This window comes from Berghia stephanieae, chromosome 9, assembly GCF_034508935.2.
Source record: "Berghia stephanieae isolate SIO BIC M18660-M18661 chromosome 9, UCSD_Bste_1.3, whole genome shotgun sequence".
Taxonomy (NCBI): domain Eukaryota; kingdom Metazoa; phylum Mollusca; class Gastropoda; order Nudibranchia; family Aeolidiidae; genus Berghia; species Berghia stephanieae.
In genome coordinates, this window is record NC_088368.1 from 1,599,036 (window position 1) to 1,606,535 (window position 7,500).

General features: G+C 35.4%; 1 long non-coding RNA gene across 1 annotated transcript in view; it reads left to right on the top strand.

Moving 5' to 3' along the window:
• Positions 1-6,860, top strand: part of LOC144979112 (uncharacterized) — an 8,797-nt gene extending 1,937 nt beyond the window's left edge. Inside the window, exons 2-4 of the long non-coding RNA XR_013646653.1 lie at positions 3,756-3,852; positions 4,941-4,968; positions 6,651-6,860. This is a non-coding gene — a long non-coding RNA (uncharacterized LOC144979112). The remainder of the gene's footprint in view (positions 1-3,755; positions 3,853-4,940; positions 4,969-6,650) is intronic.
• Positions 6,861-7,500: the final 640 nt, after the last annotated feature.

Genomic DNA, 7,500 nt, shown 5'->3' on the forward strand with positions numbered 1-7,500 from the left:
AAACTAACATTACGATTGGTCATTGTGTTCAGCTTGACACATGGGTATGTTTACAACTTTCATAAACAAAGCAGTGTGTTTACATTTGTTGAGAAATGTCCAATCGTTGGACAGCAACAAATCACGTGATTGATGACTCGGTTGGACGAAAACACGAATGTAGATAGTATGCGCTTGGCTAAGGAGCTCATAACATTGCCATCCGGAAGTATAACGGACCAACATACAAAACTGTGTGTATCCATGAACGTTTATAGTCGGATTAATACAGTTCAATGAGCATTACTCATAAACGCGGATGGCTTAAAACAATAACAAAGACATGAGTGACGTCATCTTCGAACTATCTATAGATCGTTCCCATTCCTTTGGTCTTTTCACCGTTTGTAATAAAAAATGACTCAAACTTTAAAATGTTTACAGTAATGGTGTGTTGATTCTCTTTCCCGTGGGGGAAATAATCATAAAAAAGTTGCATTCAGTGGCGTAGCTTAGCAAATAATTTTGGGTTGTTTGAAATAGTTTATTTATAGATCTCATTTACCTTGTACTTCACAGCATTGAAAACAGGCGGCGTTTATACAATATCTCTTCCCTGGTGGGCAACGGCCAAATAATACATTGGACGACACAAGCAGCCCGTTAGGGGCTTAAACATTTTTCGAACAAAGACATAAATGTTTTTTTTAAAAAGGGAGGGGGTCTTTGAATTTTTACGCCCGTCTCCGACAGGATGAGGAGAAATGCCTTTCACAAAGACATAACACCCGACCGACTGTTGAGCAAGACATTTCATAAAGGTCGGACACGACATGTCACGAAATCCCACTGGTCACCCATCGATTTTCAAATACAAGAGATGCAAATTAAGATGACATAAATATAAATTAATTTGACCTCTCCCCTCTGAGTTCCTGGTTGTAAGCCATATTGCTATTTGCCACAGGCCATGAAAAAGAATTCCGCGCTTCGCCTCTCGGGAGAAATACTTGTAAATTTTTCTCTGTGACAAATGTACATGTTTAATCCATATGTTTTATCAGTTTTTATGAATGTAGAATTCACAACGGGAAGCTACGCCTCTGGCTTTCAAATATTAGATTATAACAATTGTTTATGTCAAGTGTGTACAAAGTGTACATTTCGCTGTGTCATTTTGAACTCAAGATGACAATAATAGTAAGTAGTACACATGAATCTCGTGTAATGAAAACCCCCGGTCAAGCCTGTAGGCGAGTTTAGCGATCGTATTCGCAACAGAATTCACTGTGTATAACGTATTGTAAAACATCATAATGTTAATCCATCCCAGACCCTTCGTTTTTTATATACGGTAAAGAATAAAAATCCCAAAGTATGGTACTGTAACCGATGAACAAAAAATCGGCTTAATGTCACAAACAATTCTAGTGTTCGAACCAATTGGAGCGATCTATATTCATGTTTTCGTCCAACCAAGTCATCAATCACATGATTTGTTGCTGTCCAACGATTGGATATTTCTTATCAAATGTAAACACGCTGCTTTGTTTATGAAAGTTATAAACATACACATGTGTCAAACTGAACAAAATGACCAATCGTGATGTTAGATATTTCGAAAGCTGTGAGCACTTTTCACTATGTGGGTCACTTTGAGCACATTTTGCATTGTGACCAATGACCTCGAGCACATGGAAAGTTAATATAGATCGCTCCCATTATCATTAAAATCCATTAAACGGTTGTGAAGATATCCACGTCAACGCGTGCACACGGGTTGTGGAACGGACTATAAAAGTGTCTATTACAGAGATCCACACACACACACACACACACACACAAGACGGGAAACTCATTGTTGGGATACTTGTTTTTATGAAATGTGTTGCTTTGTGAGTTGTGTTCACTCCTAGAGATCATCAAGTCCTTTAAAATAATGTTCACACATGTGTTGTCCTCTTGGTAGTGTTTAGTGTGTTGGGCGTAACTTTGGAACAGAGTCTGTGTTGAATATATAGATGCTGTGCGCATGGCTAAGAAACTCACAACATTGCTATCCAGAAATATAACTTACCAATAAATAACACTTTGTGTAACCTTAAACGTTTATCGTCTGGTTAATACAGTTTAGTGAGAATTACTCATAGACGTGGATGGCAAAAAACAAAACAATAACCAATACATGAGTGACGTCAACATCTATAGAACGAAATTGACGTCACTTAGCCCTTTGATGTTGTTTTTAGCCAGCCATTTATATGAGTAGTTCTCACTAAACTGTATAGATAGGATGCGCTTGGCTAAGAAGCTCACAACATTGCCATCCGGAAGGATAACGGACCAACACACAAAACTGTGTGTATCCATGAATGTTTATAGTCGGGTTAATACAGTTTAGTGAGCATTACTCATAAACGCGGATGGCAAAAAACAATAACAAAGACCTGAGTGACGTCAACTTCGAACTCTCTCTCTCTCTCTCTCTCTCTCTCTCTCTCTCTCTCTCTCTCTCTCTCTCTCTCTCTCTCTCTCTCTCTCTCTCTCTCTCTCTCTCTCTCTCTCTCGTCTTCTCGTCTTCACTCTCTCTTCTTTCTCTCTCTCAACTCTCTCTCTCTCTCTCTCTCTCTCTCTCTCTCTCTCTCTCTCTCTCTCTATCTATCTATCTATCTATCTATCTATCTATCTCCCCCCCCCCACCTCCCTCAGTTATAATAATTGAATTGCTGATTATCTGGCGTATTGTATTTTACTATAAAACAGTATTCTGTCCAGAAAAAAAAACAGTTGTTACTATCTATAATATAACATGACATCAACCCAATTCATCTCTTGACTCTGATACTCAAAAATTAATTGAAAGACGTTAGATGTGAGTAGTATCGGTGGTGTAGTGTCTTGTTCTCTATGTTCATATCCCTGTCTTGAGATTTTCCCTTTTGTCGTTGCGATCTCAGTAATCATTAAATGATGGTCTAAGGGAAGTAACCCATTTAATGTTTACAAGTAATAGGTCATTGTACAGTTGTTTCCCTTCGATTTAACCTCTGCCCATGCAGTTTCTCGTCTTTCTCTTTCAAGTAGATCAATAGTGTCACAACAATATAGCAAATGTGCACGATTAACACCGTGCCCAACGCGCTTTACAATGCTTCGTTGGCCATGAGTTTACGAAACCTACAGTCTGATACTGACCTAAATATTACGTCACAAAAGGAGACGACGATCACCAAACGAAAGTAAAAAATGAGTTGTTAGAAATAATCGAGAAAACAAATGATTCTATAGATTGAACGAAGTTGACGTCACTCAGGTCTTTGTTATTGGTTTTTGTCATCCACATTTATGAGTAATTCTCACTAAACTTATCTATTAATTGAGCTATTGATTACAACTCACAATTAAATTTCTTCCCGTGATCTTCGTCTTCTTTTATGACGAATATTTTGGGTTTGTATCAGACCATGAGTTTATGGAGGCGACGGCTTAACTTTCTCCTTACCAGCCATTATCAGAATTTTCCCCAAAACTTCACACCCAACCAACACAAAAACAGATATTTCTTACTCAAACAGAAAAGCAACAAGCACATTCTATACATAATATTGTTCGACAACATGAGCTCTATTACAGAATGTCAAGTTTTTATAGCTATAGCAAATAGAAATGAAATCTGGATGAGAAAAGTGACAGTTCCATCGTAACAAATGTGACGATTTTCCAATAGGTGATAAGGAGAGGGTTAACCCAATTGTTTCTATTTTTATGAATCACAGACATTTCTGTCGCTGATGTTGATGGTAGTGATGTGTCAAACACAAGGTCAAATCCAGGGAGGAGCTACAACACAGACACAATCTCAAGGACGCCAAGGTGAGTGTGTAGTGTGTTGAGTTTATGTGATAAATAAACACGTCTTTTATCTGCTTAACCAATCAAAAAGAGGAACGAATGTGAACTATTCGGATTTGTTTTGTACATCACCAAATTAAAAATAATATTTTTGTCATAGCCGATAGAACACAATGCTGTTTCGTAAAAAGTTTGTTTTGATGAATACTAAATTATGTTTAGCATACACTTGTTGTTTTCCAGTTTGAGTGTAAAAATATCAATTTCAATTTCTTGTGGGGTATTTTTATTTATTTATTTATTTTTTTTTTTTTTGTTGTTTTGTTTTGTTTTGTTACTTTTTTGGGGGGTTGTTTGCTTTGTTTGTTTTGTTTTTTTCTTGGCCTGTTTTTTTGTTTTTTGTTTTTGTTTTTGTTATTTGTTTGTGTTTTGTTTTTTGTGTTTCTTATTTTTGAGTTTGTATGTGTGTGTGTGTGTATGTGTGTGTGTGTGTGTGTGTGTGTGTGTGACATTTCGTAAAAACGTGTGAAAATAGTCGGTAAATAGAGAGATTGCTGAACAAGGCAGGAACCGGAAGCTGGAAAAGTTTGTGATGCTGGAAGATCTGAATTGTAAAAACAATAAACAAAAATGAAAATAACCACTTCAAACAAATACCAACTCCATGTTTTGTTTTTGGTTGATGTTTTAAAAGCTGTTGTACTCGATTCTTTTCGTTTGTGTCTAACGATCTTGGCAACGTTTTTCATCATCATTTCTATCATCATCATTATTCTTATCGTCATCGTTTTCATGATCATCATCATCATCATCATCATCATCATCGTCATCATCATCATTATCACAATCACCACCATCATTATATCATCATTTTCATCATTATTATCGTCATCATTATCACTATTTATTATTGTCATAATTTTTAATATGTAGACTATATTCTTCACTATGATAAATATTTACCTTTCTACCAAGACTTTTATACACATTTTGTCAACACGCCACCCCCCCCCCCCCCCCCCCACCCCCACTCCCCTTTTTTTTCCTTGTCAGTGTTTCAATCTCTGTCTATGTCAAATATTTTTTCTATTCTAATTTTATCTTTTCAGGAATGAATCCCTTCATGAGTATGATGTTGTAAGTAATACCAAAAATGGCTTATATATCTATCTGTCTGTCTGTTTGTCTGTCTACCTATCTATCTATCTATCTATCTATCTATCTATATCTATCTATCTATCTATCTATCTGTCTGTCTGTCTGTCTTTCTGTCTATCTTTCTATCTGTCTGTCTGTCTATCTATCTATCTTTCTTTACATCCATATATATCTGCCTGTCTATCCATCTATCTATCTATCTATTTATCCATCCATCTATCTATCTATCATCTATCTATCTATCTATCTATCTATCTATCTATCTATCTATCTATCTATCTATCTATCTATTTATTATATATCCGTCTATCTATCTATTTATCTATATAGCTGTCTGTCTATCTTGTGCCGCTATGTGGCCTAGTGGTATGACACTCCCTTTCGGATCGGAAGGTCATGTGTTCGAGCCTCGCTCGACGCATAGTTGAGTCCTTGGAGAAGGCTCTTTACTCACATTCTCTCACCTTACTCATGTGTAAAATGAGTACCTGGCCGTTAACAGCGTTGTCTCTGTCCGAAAAAAATTGTAATATCGCCTAACAGGCATCATGTCCTATCCTTCATGTTAAATGTTGCTGTTGGCCAGGGACCCCTTGTAAAGCGCTTTGAGCACGTTAAGTGGATATTGCGCTATGTAAAAAAGCTCATTTTTAAAAATCTATCTATCCATCTGTCTATCTACGGTATTTGTTTATGTATCTATTTGTCTATTTGCTGATATCTCTGTCTATCCATCTATTTATCTATCTGCATGTCTATCTATCTGTTTGTTTATCATTCTCTGTATCTATATATCCATCTATCTGTCTATCTATCTATCTATCTATCTATCTATCTATCTATCTGTGCCTATCTACCTATCTATCTATTTATTTATTTATCAATCTATCTATCTATCTATCTGTTTGTATATCTATCTACATATTTATATGTTTGTCAATCCATCTATCTCTACATATCTTTTTATTTTCTATCTATTTATCTATCTTTTATCTATATACTTATCTTTATTTTTATTTATCTCTTTCCTATCTATCTTTTTATATGTCTATCTATTTATATTTAATGTTTTATATATCTTATATATATTATATATATTATATATTATATATATATATATATATATATATATATATATATATATATATATATATATATATATACTTATCTATCTATTTATTTATCTCTCGGTAAGTATAATTCCCTCAGCCAGAATACCAGTTAGATGTGGTTGGTAACATATATATTTGTTGGCAAGTCGGTATAGTATAATTCCCTCAGCCAGAATACCAATAAGATGTGGTTGGTAACATATATTTGTGACCCTTCGCCTCAAAACGGTATTAAGTCGGGTTGGTTAAGATGTTGAAAATTGAATTTATAGCCAGAAATATCAGACTTGTGTTGAGTTTGTATGTTTTATTGTTGAGAATGGATACCATATTTTAGGGTGCTGATGCCAACAATTTATATTTTTGACCAGTTTAACATTAAATTCCGCTTTTAAGCATCTGGTTTGTTCCGACATAATACCGTTTTGAGACGATGGGTCACATTTGTTGGCAGGTCGGTATAATTCCTTCATCCAGAATACCAATTAGATTTGGTAGGTGACATATTTTTTATTTTTTTTTCATTATTTTTTTCCCCTTTACTTTCAGGATGCGAACTCTCGACAACTTTTTCCCCTGGCTGTACCTGATGAACCAAGGGGGGATGGGGGGTGGTGGTCTCATGGGCGGGGGCCTCTTCCCCCTGCTTGCCTTCAACATGCTCTAGGAATTCACGTCGTTTGCTTAGAATACAGAATTATTTTATTATCGTTTTTTATGTCTTACATGATTTAAATAAACAAATTATTTCACTTTCAATTATTCTTAACTTTTTGTTTCATAATAATAGTATTAGAAGCTACCTTTTTCCAAACACACACAAAACAAAACTATTTTCAAGCTGTGTCTTTAAGATATGGCCTCAATTACCCTATAACAGACCAGTGTCCTGTGCCAAGGGTAACAAGCAATTGCTGTAGTTCGTTTATGAGCTGCCAGACAGAGCTTTGCAATAAAAGCTATTAAATGAGAAACTGAGATGTAAACCGATCAGTATGTCAGTGACTGTAATCTACTACAAACGACCTCAATGGATGGTTCTCTCGTGACCTCTTGTTGACCTATTGACATGGATGACTTTTTTACGATAAAAAATATCATTCCAGCCCTGTCATTGGAAAACCCTATCATTTCTTAGGAAATACCTATCTTATCGTTGAATAATGCTTTGAAGGCGTTGAATAAAAATTTTATTCAACGATTGCAAAATATTTTTGCACATTAATTTTATTGGTGTGAAATTAGCGTGAAATGGACAATAGCAATTGCTTGCTACCTTTGGATAAGACACTAATCTCGTCTTGTGATAAAAGTCAAGGGATGTTGAGTGTGATAAGTAACCAGGTAGGTGACAAGTATATCATAAATAACTCTCGACAATTGGTGATATTTTGAATTG